The sequence below is a fragment of the Phyllobates terribilis genome, unplaced genomic scaffold (genome assembly GCF_046119375.1).
Source record: "Phyllobates terribilis strain yellow unplaced genomic scaffold, ASM4611937v1 Scaffold_11__3_contigs__length_659146591, whole genome shotgun sequence".
In the NCBI taxonomy this organism is placed as follows: Eukaryota; Metazoa; Chordata; class Amphibia; order Anura; family Dendrobatidae; genus Phyllobates; species Phyllobates terribilis.
The window spans coordinates 233,343,859-233,365,434 of record NW_027362771.1 but is presented as its reverse complement, the minus strand read 5'-3'; the positions used below and the strand labels follow the sequence as shown (position 1 = coordinate 233,365,434).

The following is a 21,576-nucleotide window of genomic DNA, read 5'->3' as shown; positions in this document are numbered from 1 at the left end:
GTTTTTGTATATTTATTTTGCCTTATATACAAGTCATTACCCTGAAAAGGATGTTCCTTAACATATTTCCCAGGAAAATCCATTTTGGTTTAGTTTTTGTATGTTTTATTGTGAGTCCGTAAAAGTGGCGTAATACCTCTGACAATATTGCTGACATCATTGACCTGGGAGTCAGAAATGCTTCCAGTGCTTAAATGACATGCTGTTCTCATGTCATTTAAGCACTGTTCCCATCGATTTGGGCAATTTTTAGGCCCTCTGCAGACCGCCGGGGGGAGCAGCAGGAAAAAATGCTCTAGTTTCCCATAGACTTACATTGGGCTCGTTACTCGGACCGAGCACCTGAGTATTCCAATTTGCTTGACTCGAACAATGAGTACCCAAGCATTTTAGTGCTCGCTCATCACAACTTACCATGTTTCCATTCTTCTTCTCTGGGGGGCCCTTATAAAGCACACTCCTGTAGACATATTATATCAGCACTCGTTCTACTCAAAAAATCAAATATTGCTGCTCTTCTGTTTATAGCCCCTATACTTCTTACATTCAAGGATGCTGTAATCAGACTCAAAATGAAAAGAGAGATAAAAAATCTCCATCTCTTATCCATCAGAATCATGATTTCCTAACATACTGATTAGTACTCATAAACTTCTTAAATATCCTGAACCTCTAAATAACCTTGAACGGGCGAGCTAGGGAACCACATGTCCCCCCTGCACCCTGAAAACAATGCTTCATCTGCAGACAGAATGACATAGGGATTAGGGTGTTCAAACCTAGGTTTCTTAGAGACAGTCACCTCAGGCCCCTCCTCCAGATCAACCTCTAAGGCCACGGCCCCACTATCAGTATTTGGTCAGTATTCGGTCAGTATTTTTTCTCTGGAGTGGGAGCCAAAACCAGGAGTCGGTGATAAATGCAGAACTGGTGCACTTGTTTCTATTATACCTTTTCTCTGATTGTTCCTCACCTGGTTTTGGCTCCCACTCCTGAGAAAAAATACTGACTGAATACTGACCAAATACTAATAGTGGCACCGTGTGTAATGCAGGTACCGGAATGCAACGCACAGAGACACAAGATGGGAACAGTCAGGGATATATATACAGTATATATATATACTGTACATATAACCTTTTTATATGTATGACAAGTACTATGCAAGGGGGGGGTAGTAACAGGGATAATGAACAGCAAATTGGAACAACAATAAGAAACAGTTTCAGTGAATAACAGTAAAGTTCTTTGGAAAAGTGTGATGCACCCAGTCGTGGGAGTCACCACGTGAGTTCTCTTTGTATGGCCCTAGAGGGGGTCACCGGTTATTCCCACTATGCCGCAAGTCTCTTTCGTGTAAAGTCTATCAGATCCCGTTTAGTCTCACACGCACCAAATGGCCCGCTCCCAACCTGAAATCCTAATCCCAACTGTCCCTGGTACCGTGAGTGGAAATTGGAAGTGACGGCCTTGTTCACTTGCGCAATTCCTCCACTGTTGCTGGCACGTCTTTTTTGTCGCAGTCCTTTCTCAGCTCTTCTCGGCTTGACCGTCGACAGTAGTCTCTCACGCTTGGCGTCGGGTCCCAGGAACTTACTCCATGTGGGGCACAGGTCCTGACTCTGGGCCACAGGTGCAGGGCTCAGGGCGCTTCTGTGAGGAGTCCAGAGCTTCTCAGGCGGTGCCTGACTCTGATGCAGCACAGGCCTCTAGCTGGGGCCTGCCTCGCTGGGATCTGCGGTCCCTCTGGAGCACGTCGGCTCCACTCTGCAGCCTAGTGCCAAATCTCTCTGTGTCTTGGTGCGCTGGGCTTTTATATCCAAGAAATCCTTCCTGGAGGTCACCTGATCAGGTCCAGCATCTGAATTTGTTCCCCCTTCAACTCTTCTAGCATAACTTGGTTCCCCTCTATTTAATCTGGCCAGCAGATGGCAACCTTTCCTCATCCTGCACATACTGCAAGAATCCTCCATTGAACTCTACTACACATGGCCTAAGGAAGAAACCTGTCTCTGCCTAGAAGTCAAATCTTCACTCAAATCACCAGTCTCAAACACTTCTGCACTAATAGGACTCAAGACACTGCACTCAGACTCAGCTGCCTCATTACACATTGCACCCAACAAAACCTCAATCCCGCAATCCTCCTCTGCTGAATGAGTAATTGCACCACTTACCTCCTCACCCGGAGACTCCTGTAGGTATTCTACAAACTCATCTTCCACAGTGTTATCTATGTGGTCAGACTCACTCTCCCCACTGTCGGAAGGGAACCCCACAGCTGCAGCATCCAATATCCCAGTTTGTACCAGTTGCTGGTAACTCCCACTTCACCTGACTCAGCTGATGTACTCCCAACACCTGTTTTCCTCTGCTGCAGTTTCACCTCACACTCCTCCACATTTGACTCCTTCCCCCTCCCACTACCATTTTGCAGCACCTGAGCATAAGAAAAAAGACTCTTCCCACCCTTGACAGAACAATTCCTAGCAAAATGTCCCGCCAGTCCACACAAGTCACAAACCCTAACATTCGGACAAGAGCCCGACTTATGACCAGGGATTCCACAGTTCTTGCAAACTTCACCACTGTCACACTTGTACCATGTACAGCTGTGCTCAAAAGTTTACATACCCCAGCAGAATTTTTGCTTTCTTGGGCTTGTTTCAAAGAATATGAATGATAACAAAAAAACTTTTTCTCCACTCATGGTTATTGGTTGGGTAAAGCCATTCATCTTCTCACCCCCTTCAATACATTCACAGAAGCGGTTCAAATAAGCAGAAATTAAAGCCTCATTCACACTGGTATTGTATATGTGAACAATCAATTTCTTCTTAACTTGTTTAAATAAAGTTTCGACCTTTATTTTATCCAAAATGGGGTGATCACTATCCTTAATCTTCTTAACCGCATTAATACAGTCCACTTCATTAAACAAGGTAAGATCGTATATACCTTAACTTAGAAAATCCTGTAAACAATCCACTTCTTCCACTTTAGATCCAAAATCCCCAAGATAATCTCTTCTATGATATCTTTTGCCCTTCTGTCTTGAAATCAGGCAAAACCTGAAATCGAATTGTGTCCTGGGCACCTTGACCCTACATCCTTATTGAATATTTGCAACTCTGAAATCGCCAACTCATTTACCCAGGGTCCCCACAAGGAGGACCCATCGAGAAGCCCACCAACAAAGACCCAGTCGTGTTCCCCAACTGTATCTTTGCCAAAAGGCCGAGAAGGAAGCAATAACCCGAATTGGTTTCAGCCTAGCAACACACCCTGACCTCCAACAAACACCAGTTGTGGAGACTTGCCTTAGGAAGACTCCAACAAACACCAGTTGTGGAGACTTGCCTTAGGAAGACATCTTGTCAACCATCTAGACACCTTAAAACACCCAATTTTGCAGCTGCAATCAATGCGTTTTTAATTTACATAACTGCTATTTTAACCCCCCTCTCCTCTTGCTGTTCCCATGCGCCTTAAGACCAGGGGGAGGGAGGAGACCAAATTAATGAACGAACGAGCAGCTGTCTTTCCTTAGCATTACTGCTGCTGATTACTTACCTGCTGCAGGTTGTTCTGCAGACTAAAGATGGCTGCTGCCACACAGCCAGATAAAGGCAAGGGGCCCATTGTAACACGCGCAGTGTTCCATTCACTGATTCTATCTACTGCAAGTAGTCTGCCTGGCTGGCTGAAAAGCAATAGTACTCTCAAACAGACAGACACAGGCAGCACTTTCAAACAACACCACACACCAAAGTTGAGTTTTTTTTTTTATCAGCAGCAAAACAAGAAAATTAAGAATTCAGTGCTCAACCGGAGGGAGCCAACATTTCACTAAATAAATCATAGCGCCCAAAAAAACAAGGAAACACCTACCTGATGGGTCAATTGAATTAAAACAATAGCAGCTGATGACAAGGGAGCTGGCTTGGTAGGTGGTGTTTGCGCGACAATGTAGCAAACAAACATTGCTGCATCTTATCACACCTGTAGCAAGCAGCAAAATCCTTGTCTGGCTGTCCATCAAAAATTAAGGGATGGATAAGAAAGATAGATGATAGATAGATAGATGATAGATAGATAGATAGATAGATAGATAGATAGATAGATAGATAGATAGATAGATAGATAGATGGATAACATTACATAGGCAAAAGCAATGCACACACACTAAATGTAGCAGAGTTGATCACGTTCAGTCGAAACGAGTTTGTCATCTGGCTTGTGCAACTTTAAACCTGAAAATGCAAATTAGGGGAAAAAAGAGCAAACAAAAAATTCCCAAAAAATCCAACAATCAATCAAAATAAACAAGATCCATTGCTTTCAATTCATTCAGTTTTTGGAAACTGGATTAGGAAAGGGTTGCACTGGTCCTGGAGATATTGCAATACCAGGGCAATGTGTGGAGTGGACAGTGCAAGCTCTTTTTCCATATCCTTGTTCAAAAAATCCATTTAATATATGGTCCCCAGATAGGGGACGTATCAGATATTAAACTGATAAGACCAAAGTTTCATCAGAATTATCAATGCTCAAAACACATAAAACGTATTGTATGAGACTGACATTTATCATCTCAAAACTATAAACACATAAAAACAAATACAACATAATTTCCATATTAAAATTACACAGTAAAATCCCACACCAAATCTAACCGTCCATAAGCGGTCAAGAGAGAATTGGCTTTCACCAACTCTATACCTTCACTTCCACCTTCATCTTCCACTTCATACACGATTCCATCTGAGTCACTCTCCCACTCACTATAGCAAATCATATCTTCTATATTAGTTACCCCTACTGATGAGTGAGCATGCTCGTCACTACTCATTACTCGCCCGAGCATCACAGCGCCCGATATGCTCAGTACTCAGCGAGTATATTTTCAATGTTTGGGCGGGAGTTTGAGTCCCCACCTCACATGTTTGGAGCTTTTTAGGCAGCCAATTAACATGCGGGGATTGACTGCCAGTCACTGTAATGCCTTAGCCATGTTGGTAGTGGCCATACAGTGATTGGCTGGCAGCATAGCTTCATCGTGTCTACAGTGCTGCTCTCCATTATTGCCACCCCATCATTTCTTTCATAGACTGTACAATATCTTCAGAAATAAATGTAAATGTGCCCCAATTATATTCTCAGGATTTTTTAATTAGTGGTCCAAAGTAATGCGACAATAAAACCTTGTTTTTCAACTTCCATGTTGCAATTTCAAAGAAAAAAACACAATAAACAGCATGTGCAGCAATAAAGACAACCCTAATTAATACTTTGCTGCACACCCTTTGGCATTGTCGACTGCCTCCAAATGTTTCTTGTAGCCAACTCTAAGCTTTTTGCACTTCTCCCACTATTCCTTTGCAGTTTATTCAAGCTCTTGAATGGGATTGAGGTCAGGAGGACTCATTGCTGGCCATTTTAAAACAGTAATTTCTTTCTTTTTCAACCATTCCTGTGTACTTTTGGATGTGGGTCATTGTCTTGCTGGAGGACCCATGATCTTCGACTCAAACCAAGTTTTCATACACTGGGTATGATATTTCGCTCTAAAATCTCTTGATAATTCTCTGATTTCATAATTCCTATGATATGGTCAAGGAATCCAGTAACAGACGCAGCAAAGCAAGCCCACAGCATCATGGATTCTACACCATGCTTAACTGTTAGTAAGGTATTCTTTTCCTTATAAGCTTCGTTGCGCTGTCTGTAAACAAACTGTTGCTTTGCATTGCCAAAAAGCTCTAGTTTTGTTTCATCTGTCCACAGAACATTTTCTCAGAAGGATTGTGGTTTGTCGAGGTACTCTTTGGCAAACATCAGTCGTTCCTCTTTACAATGGTTTCTTCCTTGCCTTTTGCCCATTAAGCTCTGCTTATTTTATTGTGCGGTGTATGGTACTTATTGAAACCATGACCCCAGACTGTTCCAAGTTGGCCTTCATGTCTTTGGATGTTTGACGTGGTGTTTTTTTCCACCATTCGCACCAACCTTTGAAGACATCTCTTGTCAACTTTCCTGATGTCTTCACCATTGTGATAAAGGAAAAGGGTCTACCATGTGGCTTTTTAAAACACTGAAGTCATCATTCATCGGCTAATTCATCTCACATGGGCACCGGTTAATTATTAATCACAGGTGAATCTCTGATTTACCACAGGCGAGTCAAAATGTGTGTTTCCATACTAAAGGGTGCCAATACCATTTTTACCTAAATTGTTTTTTGTTTTAAATTATTAAATATCATTTACTCTTTTGCATTTAACACGAGTGCTCTATACAAAAACACTGTTTCACTTGATTAATTTTTTCCAGGAGATATTCCACATTGTTATTGGCACCCATGAAGTTTAAGTACACAATGAACAGGACTGTATATAAGACCCGGTACCCCATGCTCGTCACAGTCTACCCCGGAAATCGGCAGAGTAGGGAGAGCTGCGGCTCAATGAGGAAGAGAATTTGTGCTTCTTTTAGGCAGGAATTCCACCCCAGTTGTATTTATTTCATCTGCAGCAACAGCCCTTGTAAGGGTTCATTCTGATTAATATTAATACTGCTGTTAGCAGTAGCTAGGCAGAGTTTTTGGAGAGATAGTATAGTACATTATAGGGTTCATTGCATGTTCCTTCTGCTGCTGGAACTCATATCAATAGCCCTAGTTCTCAAATCATAATAATATTCTTTTTGCTGTTAATCCTCAAAAATTTACTGAAAAGTAATATAATACACCATTTATACTGGTCCTTTTGATTGTTAACAGAATACCGCCAGACTTCGCTGATTTGAATAGCATTTCTATATAGTGCAAGCAGTGAAACTTGTCCATCTAAGGTGGTCAAATATTACTGTGGTAATAATCATGAAATTTTTTGGAAGTTGTGAAATATTATACTCCATTTAAAGTGCGCCAGTTGTGCATTGAAAACATACATCCAGACTTGGCCGCTAACCAATATCATTGCTATTCTGTATTGCAGTGAAACTTGTCCATCTGAGGTGGTCAGATTTTACTGTGGTAATAATCGTGAAATTTTATTGAATCTGCAAAATATTATTCAATTTAAAGTGCGTCAGATCTGCGTTGAAAACTGTGGCAAGATGACTCGCTCGGCTCTCCCAGAGGCAGACTCAGGACACACGTTCTCAGGTTACCTTTCTGCTGGTTTATTATCTGGCATAAACTCATGCAGGGTTCCACAGGAAAAATAAACATGACCCATCTGGGTTAAACGGGAAAACAAAAAAAAATATAGCTCAGTCCATAGGTGAGCGGGTTCCGCCCGCTCTCGATAGTATAACTGCACAGGCAAAGTCCTTGTAACAAGCTCTGCAGCTTCCACAACATTGTCTGTAGACTTCACTCTCCAGACCACACTCCAGAGAAAAAAAAAGGACTGAGCTTTTATACATTGCTCAGCCACACCCTGAGGGGAGGTAGGGGGAATGGTGTCCCGCCCTCTTTGCCATTCCCATAAATCCGCACACCCTTTAATAGAGTAAACCCACCAGCATATAACACGCTGGCAGAAAATAAAGTAGGTCTTAGTTCACACAGGAGAGCATCCTGAGTGACACATACCTCCCCTCACATATAAAACCAGTGACACTGTCACAAAACGTACATCCAGACTTGGCCGCTAACCAAAAGTATCACTAAACTTCTATTGCAGTGAAACTTGTCCATCTGAGGTGGTCAGATTTCATTGTAAGCAGCAAAATATTATACTCAATTTAAAATGGGCAAGGCGCGTGGTAAGGGAAGTGGAAGTGGACATGATGCTGATGGTGCACGCAGAGGCCAAAGCTGTGAGCAAGATGAAACTGTGCCTTCTGCAGAGGCAGAACAAACACCCACATCATATCGACCTAGCTTCCTGTCCCACTTTGTAGTGGGCCACGGAACACCACTCTTGAAGCCAGACCAGTGTGAAAAGGTTGTTGGTTGGATAGCAGATAATGCTTTCAGTCAGTTTGCCAGCACCACATGATCCAGTCTCAGTGGCCATGAGTTTGGACCACATAATCCTCACCCTGATCCACTTTCCTCCCTCCATGCTGAGTGCCCAGAGACAAGTGATCTCACAATTGGACACTCTGAAGAGTTGTTCACATTTCCAGTTATAGATTCGGGCCTCTCGCCCCTCCCGCTTCAAGCGGGACATGAGGAGATCGCATGTAGTGATGTCCAAATATTTGAGCAGCCATGGTCAGAAGAAGGCGACGATGGGAAACTGCAGTTACTGTCACAAGAGGTGGATGATGATGAGACACAAATTCCACCCAGTCAGGAGGAGGACCAGTGTGTGGATGTGGAAGACGAAATGGTGGACGATGAAGTCACTGACCCAACCTGGGAAGGTGACATGCACAGTGAGGACAGCAGTGCAGAGAAGGAGAGATCCATAGCACCACAACAGGCAGGAAGAGGAAGTGGGGTGGCCACAGACACAAGGCAGGAAACTGTTCACCAGAGCACCTAACTAGTTGGTCTGAACGTCAGGGTCCAGAAACAGTGTCTACAGGTGACACCACTGCCTCTTCCCCTATTGTACATGCACGCCAATCCCCTGTCCATGAGTTAGGTGAAGATGCCTCTCACTCTCCACCTGTCGTTTCACATTTGAAACCACCGTCAGCAACCATGTCCACGTCCTTGTGCCAGCACAGCGTTCAGTTGTCCCTACCCCAGTCCTTGGAATGGAAGCGCAAATACGCAACCACCCACAGGCCAAAATACTAAACGGCCACAATTCCAGACTCCTTGTCCTGAAAATGTTGTCATTTAGGCTTGTAGAGATGGACGTTTTCCGCAACCTCATGGCGGCAGCCATCCCTCGGTACTTGGTCCCCAGCCGAAACTATTTCTCTCGGTGTGCCATCCCCGCATTACACAAGCACATGTCTCATAACATTACCTGTGCCCTCACCAATGCAGTCACTGATAAGGTCCACTTAACCACGGACACCTGGACAAGTGCTTGTGGCTAGGGATGCTACTTTTCCCTGACAGAAGACTGGGTGAATATTGTGGAAGTTGGGACCCAGTCAGACCCTGGGACAGAACACATGTTACCGTCACCGAGGATTGCAGGCTCTGGTTCAATCAGGGTTGCCCCCACCTTCTGCAGCAGTTCCTGCACCTTCTCCTCAGCCTCCATCTCCAAAACGTCAACAACATCAGTCGCAAGCTGGAAGCACTGCAGCACTGCCTCGGCCAAGTGGCAACAAGCTATGCTGCAGCTAATCTGCTTAGGTGACAAACCGCACACCACTGAAGAGTTGTTGAAAGCTGTAAAAGAGCAGACAGATCTGTGACTCTCGCCCCTGAACCTACAACCAGGCATGGTCGTGTGTGACAATGGCTGGAACTTAATGCTTGCCAACCTTGCACACGTACCATGCCTGGCCCACATGCTCAACTTAGTAGTTCAGCAGTTTCTCAAAACCTACCCTGATCTGCCTGAGCTGCTTGTGAAAGTACACCGTTTGTGTGCCCATTTTCGCAAGTCAGCTACAGCTTCCACCGCCCTGGCAGTGCTTCAGCAGCGTTTGCTACTTCCAACTCACCGACTGATGTTCCATGTCACAACATTTTGGAACTCAAGGTTGCATATGTTGGCAAGGCTTTGTGAGCAACAGAGGGCAGACGTTGAGTACCAGCTCCAAAACGCCCGTCGGTATTCCGGTCAGTCTCCATACATAAGAGCTGATGAGTGGGCATGGATGTCTGACATCTGTGTCGATCTCCAAAACTTTGAGGACACCACCAAGATGGTGAATGGCAATGACGCCATAATTAGCATCACCATCCTGCTTCTCTGTCTACTGAAACGCTTGCTGCTCACAATTAAAGAGGAGGCTTTGCAGGCAGAGCAAGTTGAGATGGAGCAAGAAACTATACAGGGTGATGCTATACAGCCCAGCCTCATCTCATCTTCTCAATGCGGATTGGGTGATAATGAGGAGGAGGAACAGGAGCTGCGCTACAGATGGTACTACCCACACCATCTTCATCCCGTCGTGGATAGCCTGAAAAGGAGGACAAGGAGGAGGAGATGATGGACAATCGTCCTCTTGGTGGGAACAAGAAAGTCTTGGCTGTTGGCAGTCTGGAGCACATGGCTGAGTTTATGTTCCGCTGACTTTCCCGTGACCCTCGCATTACTGGTTGGTCATCCTTATAGACCCACGCTACAAGGAGAACTTTCTATCTCTCCTTCCCCTGGTGGAGAGGTCTACAAAAAATGTTGCAGTAACAGAAGGCTCTAGTTGAAGAATTATTAAAAAAATTCCCATCTGACAATGCTGGCGGCAGAGGTCACAGTTCCTTGGACAACCAAGGAGTACAGGCGAGACATACACATACCAGATGCAGGAGAGCCAGGGGAACACTCTCAAAGGTCTAAGACAGTTTTCTCTGACCCCAGGAACTGATGCGTGGGGTACTCTGACAAGGAGAGAAAAGTTTTAGAAGTTGCTGAAGGAGAACCTTAGCTACCATACCTGAGTCCTCCATGATTCCTCTGTGCCTTACAACTATTGGGTATCCAAGTAGCACATGTGACATAAACTGTCCCTCTATACCAGGGGTCCTCAAACTTTTTAAACAGGGGGCCAGTTCACGGTCCCTCAGACCATTGGAGGGCCGGAATATAGTTTTTTAAAAAAATTATGAACAAATTCCTATGCACACTGCACATATCTTATTTTGTAGTAAAAAAAACAATACAGGAACAAATACAATATTTAAAATGAAGAACAAGTAAAGTTAAATCAACCGGTATTTCAAAAGGTAGGTAACTGTACCCAATAGGCAGCATAGGTCCTCAATAGGCAGGTAAATGTCCCCAATAGGCAGCATAGGTCCTCAATAGGCAGGTAAATATCCCCAATAGGCAGGTAAATGTCCCCAATAGGCAGGTAAATGTCCCCAATAGGAGGGTAAATGTCCCCAATAGGCAGGTAAACATTCCCAATAGGCAGATAAATATCCCCAATAGGCAGCATAGGTCCTCAATGGGCAGGTAAATGTTCCCAATAGGCAGGCTGTTTCCCCCTTATAATGCCATATGCAGGCTGTTCCACCCCTTATAATGCCCCATGCAGGCTGTTCCCCCCTTATAATGCCCCATAATGCCCCATGCTGGATGCCACCCCCCATATAATGCCCCATGCAGCATGTCACCCCCCCATATTATGCCCCATGCAGCATGTCACCCCCTCCATATTATGCCCCATGCAGCATGTCACCCCCCATATAATGCCCCATGCAGGATGTCCCTCCCCCCCCCATATAATGCCCCATGCAGGATGTCACCCCCCATATAATGCCCCATGCAGGATGTCACCCCCATATAATGCCCCATGCAGGATGTCACCCCCCATATAATGCCCCATGCAGGATATCACTCCCCTGTCTTTATGATGCCACATGCAGCATCACCCCCCCATATAATGCCCCATGCAGCATGTCACCCCCCCATATAATGCCCCATGCAGCATGTCACCCCCCCATATAATGCACCATGCAGCATGTCACCCCCCCATATAATGCCCCATGCAGCATGTCACCCCCATATAATGCCCCATGCAGCATGTCACCCCCCATATAATGCCCCATGCAGCATGTCACCCCCCATATAATGCCCCATGCAGCATGTCACCCCCCCATATAATGCCCCATGCAGCATGTCACCCCCCCATGTAATGCCCCATGCAGCATGTCACCCCCTCCATATAATGCCACATGCAGCATGTCACCCCCCCATATAATGCCCCATGCAGGATGTCGCCCCCCATATCATGCCCCATGCAGGATGTCACCCCCCATATTATACCCCTTGCAGGATGTCACCCCCCCCCATATAATGACCTATGCCTCCATACATTAAAAAAAAAAATCCAATACTCACCTCACTTCTCACTTGCTGCCGCTGCTCTACTCTGGTCTGGACTCCAGTGTCGCGGCGTCGTCGTCCCGCTCTGCGCTGCCTGTGACGGCACTCGGGAGGGCGCGGTGTAAAGACGTCACTGCGCCCTCTGACCTGAGACGTCACAGGAAGCGCAGAGCAGGAAGACAGCGGATCTGCAGAAGCATGGGGAGAGGTAAGCATCCGCCTGCCGGGGCCCTGAGCAAGCGGGGGAGAAGGGCGGGCGCTGACACCGCTCCCCTCTCCTCCGCCCATAGCCCGGCGGGCGGGATAAAAGTCCTCCGCGGGCCGCATGTGGCCCGCGGGCCTTAGTTTGAGGACCCCTGCTCTATACCTTGGAGGTCCTGGCCTGCCCTGCCGCTAGCGTTTTGTCACAGCAGGTTTGTAGTGCCGTCGGTGGTATTATAACTGATAGGTGCATCCGCCTGTCAATTCAAAATGTTGACAGGCTGACTCTTATCAAAATGAACAAGACCAGGATTGGACCAGACACCACTGGATGACAGCAGTGGAACATAAACTCAAATCCATTTTTTTTCTGGTCTATTTCCATGCACCCCTTCACACTCAGACATGGGTATACGCAACAGGATTTTGTCTCTTTTATGTCATCCTCCTCCTCATCCTCCACCACCATATCAACAGGGTGATTATCATGCAACACCCTCATTAATTTTTTTAAGGGAATTTATGATGCCCGCATGAACAATTTTTAGAGGCCTACTTCTAATATTCTTTACAATATATATGTATACCCCAAGAGGTAAATATTTTTCAGCCCATGCACTTAGTACTTGGGCATTACCAGTCTAGGAAACTCACTCCTTAATAATGGGAACATTTTTTTTTACTGAGGCCCTTCACTACGTCTCTTCAAATGGGTGTTGGAATGCCTCCAATTTTTTGGCAGCCCTTGCACTTACTGCATACGCACAATTAACAGTATAGTAGACCCACTCCTTAATAATGGGAATTTTTTTTTAAGAGGTATTTTCAAATTGATTATATATTCTACAATATTGCCTCTCTTATTTGCAATTTGTGTATGCGTGAGCTATAGCACTAGGGATAGCGTATTACAGGCATCTAGTCAGGGATTATTGCCTTATACTCCTTGCTTGCTGCTGTAACCCCCCCCCCAAAAAAAATCTATTCTATTCCCTATTAATACCACTGTTAGCTGCTTTTAGATTAGGGACAGGTGCTAGGTGGTAACATCTGCTGGAAAGGAGTGTTCATTCTGGTCACATATATCTCTTCCACAGTCCATAACTTGAATTGATTCTTTCCATACACTTATTGACCGATTCATAATTTTTACAGTGATCTGTACTTATAAATTTATCAAAGTTGACAGAAATTTATCATAGTTGACAGAAATTTTTCAAATTTGACAGAAATTCATCAAAGTTAACAAAATTTATTGATTTAATGTGTCATTCACACTTTCTCTCCAGCCTCTGTATGTAAAAGGTAGTGGTGGGAGATTTGATGATAGTGGAGCTGGAATTACCCGAACTTCAGAACTTTCTAGTGCTTTGTTTCCATCCATTTCTGGGTGCTTCTTGAAGTATGTCTGGGGTCATTGTCCTGCTGCTGGAAGACCCATGACCTAGGATGCAAATCCAGCTTTCTGACACTGGGCACTACATTAAGACCCAAAATCCTTTGGGAATATTCCGATTTCATGATGCCTTGCACACAGTCAAGGCACCCAGTGCCAGAGGCCGCAAAACAACCTCTAAATATCTTTAAACTGCCACCATATTTGACTGTAAGTACTGCGTTATTTTATTTGTAGGCATCATTCCATCTACAGTAAACAGTTGAATGATGTGCTTTACCAAAAAGCTTTATCTTGGTCTCATCTGTCCCCAAGATGCCTGCTGTAAAAATAGTGGAGGCCGCCTGCTGGCACTCTATAAATTGTGAGGGCCTCTAAGTTTCAAACTTTAGAGTATTAATACAAAAAAGAAAAATTGCCTACCTCAGATGCAGGGCCGGCTCCAGGTTTTTGTGGGCCCTGGGCGAAAGAGTCTCAGTGGGCCCCTTTAACACATACCACAATTCATGATGCACAGATATGGCAGAGAAATATATATATAGTACAATGCCACAGATTTCACTTCTTACATTACATGACAGATATCTATTGTAAATTCCACAATAGCTCAGAAACCGGCAAATCGCTCCATACAGAATAATGGCCCCCATATAACACTCCATACAGGATACTGGCCCCCATATAACGCTTCACACAGGATACTAGCCCCCTTATAACCCACCATACAGAATACTGGCCCCCTTATAACGCTCCATGCAGGCTGTGCCCCCACATAATGCTCCATGCAGGCTGTTCCCCCCACATAATGCCCCACGCAGGCTGTTCCCCCCACATAATGCCCCACGCAGGCTGTTCTCCCCACATAATGCACCACGCAGGCTGTTCCCCTCATATAATACCCCACGCAGGCTGCTCCCCTCATATAATGCCTCATGCAGGATGTCACCTCCCTTATAATGCCCCATGTAGGATGTCACTTCCCCCCCATATAATGTCCCATGCAGGATGTCACTTCCCCCCCCATATAATGCCACATGCAGGATGTCACACACCCCCTTTCCTTATAATGCCCCATGCAGGATGTCACTTCCCCCCCTTTTAATGCCCCATGCAGGATGTCACCTCCCCCCCCTTACAATGCCCCATGCAGGAATGTCACCTCTCCCCCCATATAATGCCTCATGCAGGATGTCACCTCCCTTATAATGCCCCATGCAGGATGTCACTTCCCCCCCATATAATGCCCCATGCAGGATGTCACTTTCCCCCATATAATGCCCCATGCAGGATGTCACACCCCCTTCCCTTATAATGCCCCATGCAGGATGTCACTTACCCCCCTTTTAATGCCCCATGCAGGATGTCACCTCCCCCCCTTATAATGCCCCATCAGGATGTCACCCCCCCCTTACAACACACCATGCAGGATATCACAACCCCCACCCCCCCTCCCTTATAATGCCCCATGCCTTCATACATTAAAAAAAAATCAAACACACCTCACTTCTCACCTGCTGCTGCTGCTCCGGACTCCAGCGTCGCCGGCGTCTTCCCGCTCTGCGCTGTGACAGCTCAGGAGAGAGCGCGGTGGAAAGACATTACCGCGCTCTCTGACCTGAGACGTCACAGTGCAGCAGCCGCGGAAGAGACCGGAGCTGCTGTGGAGGCACGGGGAGATTTAAGTATTGTGCTGGCTGCCGGGGCCCTGAGCTAGCGGGGGGGAGCGGGCGCTGACACGGCTCTCCTCCGCTCACGGGTCCCATAGTGCAGCAGGGTGCCCAACGGTGAGTGGCCCCCCCCGCCTGCTCAGGGCCCCGGCACTTGCCCGGGTGCGCCTGGTGCTGACGCTGGCCCTGCTCAGATGGATAAATTATATTGCAGTAGCAATATACGGCTATGTAAAGCATAGCCAGCTGTTGGCCCTCTAACAATAGTAAGGGCCGCCTGATGGCCCTCTACAAAGAGTGAGGGCTGACTGATGGCCCTGTAAAAATACGCTTTGTGACTTTCAGAGTCCCTCCTTTATAAATTAAACAGGATGTGTCTAATCATGTCTCATACCACATGGCCAGATAAGGTAGTAAATATTAAAATTACATTTACTGATGAATTTATTTTTCACCGTTGAAAGCAATGTGAACGTGCAAAAACACTACGTGTGAACATAGCCCAAGGTGTGGAGGAGCATTTTTTTTGTTATTTATTTTGCCTTATATACATGTCATTATCCTTGAAAGAATGTTTCTTAACATTTTCCAGGAAAAGGAAAATCCATTTTATCTTTGTTTTATTATGTTTTATTGTCAGTCCGTAAAAGTGGCGTAATACTCTGACAACATTGTTCACAGCAGCGACCTGGCATTCAGAGATGCTTCCAGGGGTTTTCCCTATGTTGTTCCCATGTCATTTCAGTGCTGTTTCCATCAATTTGATCAATTTTTAGACCCCCTCCAGACCTCCGGCTCAAGTTTCCCATTGATTTCCTTTATACTTATTACTCGGGTCAAGCACCCGAGCATTACGATTTGCTCGACCCGCCTAACGAGCACCCAAGCATTTTAGTGCTTGCTCATCACTTCTTAAAACCCTTACACCAAAAGGCCTTAATCGAGACTATGATTTACAGTCTTTCATGTGAACCAATCCCGAGCATTCCTCCCCTTTTATCTATAATGATGTAAAGATAAAATAATTTTTATATTCTAGATTCTCTAGTACACTTTCTACACAGGGAGAGATAAAACTTGAAATGGTTTGGTTTATTAATTATCTATTTACTACATTAAATGTAGTTTGCATTATTATCATTTGTATATACTTTATATATTGTATATAATGTTATTTATTGGGGACATCTATGCAGATCTTTGGGGTGTACTGATATCTCTTTTTTACCATTTTGTCAATATGGAAACTCAGATGGCATATTTACCTAAATACTGTCTCTTTAAAAATTTTGACCATGAGGAAGATACCATTGTTAAACATTGTGTTATGTTAATACCCTGTTCTTTTCTTTTTACTTTAGAACCGCACTTAATGTAGCCCACTTCAAGTTTATCTGTGTCCTGGCACCACTTCCTACGAAAAGTATGGTCTTTTCAATGATGTATCTTTGTCAGCATTCTATGTGTTGCCACATCCCCCTTTTTCAACTTCCACAGATGCTCAAGGGATCCTTCTAGCACTTATGCGGTATTTACCACTCATACTATTGCGGTTTGCCAACATCCTTTCAGACTCCTCTTACACCCTGGCATCGCGTTCTCATACCAACCAGGATGCTTATGAAGAGCCATGACCCACTCCTGTAGTGCACAAACTCCAGACTCCGCCCACAGTGACGTTGCTTCACCTGACTACTGTAACGCCTACACAGCCTGGTCTTTTGTTTCTTCCCCACACGCCCACAATGAGCCATAGCGCGTCTCCATGGCTAGAGCGACGCTTGCTGGAGTGCACCGTCTGGTCCTCTCACAAGACGCCCCCCATGAGCACACACTGGCTATTCTGCTTTCCCAAAGTAACACTCTTCTCCTCTTTCCATTTTCCATGCTTAGTGTGGCACACACACACAAACGCACAATGCAAAGATTGATTCAACTTCTTCCCTTTTTATCTGGTTTCAGGTGTGATTTTCATATTTCCCCCACCAGTTACTTGCCGCAAGTGAGTTTGAATGAACATCACACGTTTGAAACAAAGTTTTTACTCACAATTTTGGAAAGAGAAGCCACCAATTTTGTCAGGCCCATTTTATGGGTTTTGTGAAATTATGTCAAATTAGCTTTTTTTCCTGTTTTATTTGTAGTTTTTCAATACACACAAAGGAAATAAACATGTGTAATTGTAATAATTTTCAAGAAGAAATACTTAATTTCTTGGGGTTGTATTCATCCTTCTTTCTCCAAACACGGCAAGTGGAGTTGATACCAAAAAGTTCTATTTTGGCCTCATCTGACCACATGACCTTCTCCTATGCCTCCTCTGGATAATCCAGATGGTAATTGGCAAACTTAAAAAGGGCCTGGACATTTGCTGGCATGAGCAGGGGGAACTTGTATACCCTGCAGGATTTTAATTCATGACGGCGTAGTGTGTTACTAATGGTAATGTTTGAGATTGTGGTCCCAGCTCTCTTCAGGTCATTGACCAGGTCCTCTTGGGCAGATCTGGGCTGATTCCTGACCTTTCTGAGAATCATCCTTACCCCACAAGGCGAGATCTTGCATGGAGCTCCAGACTGAGGAAGATTGACAGTCATCTTGTGTTTCTTCCATATTCTAATAATTGTGCCAACAGTTGTTGCCTTCTCACCAAGCTGCTTGCTTATTGTCCTGTAGCCCATCCCAGCCTTGTGCATGTCTACAATTTTGTCCCTGGTGTCCTTAGACAGCTCTTTGATCTTGACCATGGTGGAGAGGTTGGAGTGTGATTGATTGAGTGTGTGGACAGGTGTTTGTAGAGTAGGAGGGCTGAATGTAGAGTAGGAGGGCTTCTTAAAGAACAACTAACAAGAATTCTTGCTGGTTGGTAGGTGATCAAATACTTATTTCATGCAATAAAATGTAATTTAATTATTTAAAAATAGTACAATGTGATTTTCTAGTTATTATTTTTAGATTCTGTTTCTCACAGTTGAAGTGTACCTACCATAAAAATTATAGACCTCTCCATTCTTTATAGGTGGGAAAACTTGCAAAATCGGCAGTGTATCAAATACTTATTTTTCCCACTGAACACCTTCTTTTCTAAAAATGACTAAAAAAAAACAATTTTTTGTACTTTTATATATTCTTACTCACTTTAGTCCTGTCACATTTTATTGTTGTATTGGTTATATGTTTTAAAATTTAGATGCCAATGTGAATCTCTGACAGCTGCATTTAAATGGAGCGGCCATGGATCTGCATACTGGCACCCATCGATGTTATGATCACGGTTTGCCAATGGGTTTCCATGGCAGCCAGAGCCTGCTGAAGGCCCCCATGACAGCCATTTTGTATCTCAGAAAATTGTCTCTTGTGTTTCTTAGGAGACAATGTGTATGCCCACTAGATGACAGCACCCAAGGGACAGCCTTGCCCACTATAAGGCAGTGCCCTCACTCAATACACTTGTATGGAGCGAGGTTGCACCCACTAAACAGCTTCTGCCTGGGAGTTTGCATATTGCATACATAACCACCGTTCCTGCCTCAGAAACCAGCAAATCCTCGCAGCGCACAGTGCGTGTCCTGGGAGTATACATACAGTATGTCTGCAGTCACACAGTGACTGCATACTTATCTATTTAGACTGGACAACCCCTTTATCACTATATACAGCAATACCACGGTATTGCACTATATATGACAAGTGGTCAAAAACTTATGTGCCCCAAGGAGCTATAAAATAAATTAATAATGAAAAAAATAAAAAATAAGTTACATTTAAAATATAAATACTCAAATTACCCACTTTCTCTGTTACAAATATTTCTATAATAAAATAAACATATTTGGTATCACTGCATTCATAAAAGTCTGATCCATCAAAATATTTAAATTAATTAACCCATAAGGTAAATGAAGTAAAGAAAAACATTTCTAAATTGTAGAGTTGTTTTGGCCACCACACCTCCCTAAAAAAGCATTAAAAAGCATTCTAAATGTATCTATGCCAAGTTGATATTTATATAACTGTCAGCTTACCAAGCAAAAAAAATCAGCCCTTATACAACTCCATTGATGGTAAAATAAATATTTTACAGGTCTCAGAAAAGTTCTTAACTTTTTCATCACTTAAAAAAATAAAGCTAACAAAGTTTGGTATTGCTGTAATCAAACTAACCTGGAGAATCATGATTCCGAGGCATTTTTAGCACACAAATGAACCGTGTCATTCAAAACTATAGCTCATCCCACAGAAAAAACAAGCAATCACATGTCTATGTAAATGGGAATGTAAAAACTGATATCTCTAGGAAGAAGCGGAGGAAAATTTGAAAGCAGAAAATCCAAAAATTGCTTGGTGCTTTAAGATTTAATTACAGTTCTCAGAATATTTAAGTGTAGCAAGTTGTAAACCTGTATGTTCATAAAGTGCCAAGAACAGATTTTTGCAAGCAGGTATCTTAAAAATCACGTGATGTTGATGAATAAGGTATGCTGGGATATTTAATATCTTTTCATTACACAAAGGATTAGCTTTTACTTGCTGAAACCAGAATACTCTTAAGGTGTGGAAAGCTTGTCTCTAGATATGATGAAATAGAAAATGCTAGACTGGAATCTTCCCAGGGTTCTACTGTACAGGTGAAATTGACTCATGCCCTAATGAAAAGTGTTTCCTCATGTAAATCACTAATTCCTTTGTCAACAACAGATGTGTTTGTTGTTTCTGATGGTCGATTGACTAAAAACTGGTATACAGTGATTGCTGCTAGGTGTATACTGGCAAAAACAAAACCTTGAACAAAGTGACAATGTCACTAATAGAACAGTAGGCAAGTACACCAGTAGAAAAGTATAAATACATTCTAGACTTCTTCACAGCTCTCTAGTGTCTTACGACTCAAGAGGAAAGTTACGAGAAGAAAGTGAATACTAAACTGCTAATATATTAATACAGCTCATCAAAAGTGCTTATCTGTGGGCCACCTATCACAATTTATTTGGTAAGCATGTTTGCACTTAATAATTTCAAACTTTCACACTTATTATGTATAATTTTAATTTATTTTATAGATTAACATTTTGCCCCTGCACTTTAAATAGGATATACTGAAGGTGGTTTAAGAAATCTGGAGGTAAAGTCCTGGATGGCAGATATGTGTTACTGAGATGGTTTTATTTTTGACTGGATTTTGGTTCCGGGATTTAGGGGTGACCAAAAGAGCCTGTGTGGAAAAAGTCGCTCCCATACTTCAGCCCGAGTCTTACTGGCCTAAGAAAAGTGCTGAGGCTGGAGTAAGACATAGCTGGTGGACAGTCTGTACAGCAGACTGAGAGGTTTCTTTAATACGAAGTTGGTGAGGTCATTTGATTAACTTTCACTTACGCAAAGGGAGAACTGTTTTGTTATTTATTGATGCTGAAGAAAGGTCTGTGTGGTTATTCATTTGTGCTGAAGAAAAACGTTTTTCGTTTTGGAGCTGTAAAGTTTATGAAAGATAATAATAAACTTTGCTTTGTTTTGATATAAAAAACCTGTGCTGCTACATATCCAAGCAGCTACCGGAGAGCTGAAACCCCTACAGTAGAGAGACATTGACTGAGTATTTCCAAAATGTTATTGGTGCTTCATTGGGTTTTAGATCTCAAATCGTTTAAATTTGCAAATACAGTCATTTTTTTAAATGGTCTGTTATTGAATTTGTAGCCTCTCACTAAAACCCAATATGCTATCTATATGTTCATTGTTTTGGTAGTCAAGTGTGCACAGTATGTCCTCCTTGCCTTTCATTCATTTCTTCCCTTTGTGGTAGACAGGCTCACTGGACTGCACACAGAGGTAGACACGAAACGCTGTTTCTTTAAATTTCTTATTGGTTTATTAAAAGATGGCATAGCCCAATGTAGAGTTCATAAAAATAAACACGGCCCTTCTGGCATAAAGGCAAAACAAAAGAAAATATACAACACAGTCCTTACATCGGCCGGGGTCCAGCCACTCAGGATTAGCAAAGCACCTGGTTCAAGTTAGCACAAAAACACAAGCTCCTCTCTCTGGAGCTATCCTCTCTAGATACACTGAACACTGAATGCCTCAGCAGGTCGTCTATTTAAACCTTGGGGTGGAGATATGGAGAACAACCTACCATCCACTCTATGCTTGTTCTCAAAAACCCAGCCCTTAAAAGGAGTGTTTATTATTAGTGAGTCTCCTGTGTGCTTTTACTATTGTGATTATACAGCAGAAAACTTTTAGAGGAATGGCAATGTTCACAGCAAACAGGAGAGGAATGGGAGAAACAATGTGGGTTTTGGGGAAATGCATTTTCCAAATTATTATATGGTATCAATAGGGTGACATTTAACTTAGCTCTCTGCAAGATACAGGATAGTAAAAAGATGAAAAC

The 21,576-nt window shown here is 43.6% G+C and overlaps 1 protein-coding gene and 1 non-coding gene across 7 annotated transcripts in view; one reads left to right on the top strand and one right to left on the bottom strand.

Moving 5' to 3' along the window:
• SLC23A1 (solute carrier family 23 member 1) overlaps positions 1 to 21,576 on the top strand; it is a 457,722-nt gene that overhangs the window by 67,864 nt on the left and 368,282 nt on the right. For 2 of the 6 annotated variants that reach the window (XM_073652111.1, XM_073652110.1), the window contains exon 1: positions 19,968 to 20,172. The exons of 1 other annotated variant lie outside the window; for it this stretch is intronic. The gene's annotated coding sequence lies outside the window, so the exon portion shown is untranslated. Of the gene's footprint in view, positions 1 to 19,967; positions 20,173 to 21,576 lie in introns of those variants that run through there. 3 more of the 6 variants (XM_073652116.1, XM_073652113.1, XM_073652112.1) reach the window with 2 other exon arrangements.
• On the bottom strand, positions 4,376 to 4,570 carry LOC141167926 (U2 spliceosomal RNA). The gene has a single exon (XR_012251706.1). It is a non-coding gene; the product is annotated as a U2 spliceosomal RNA (small nuclear RNA).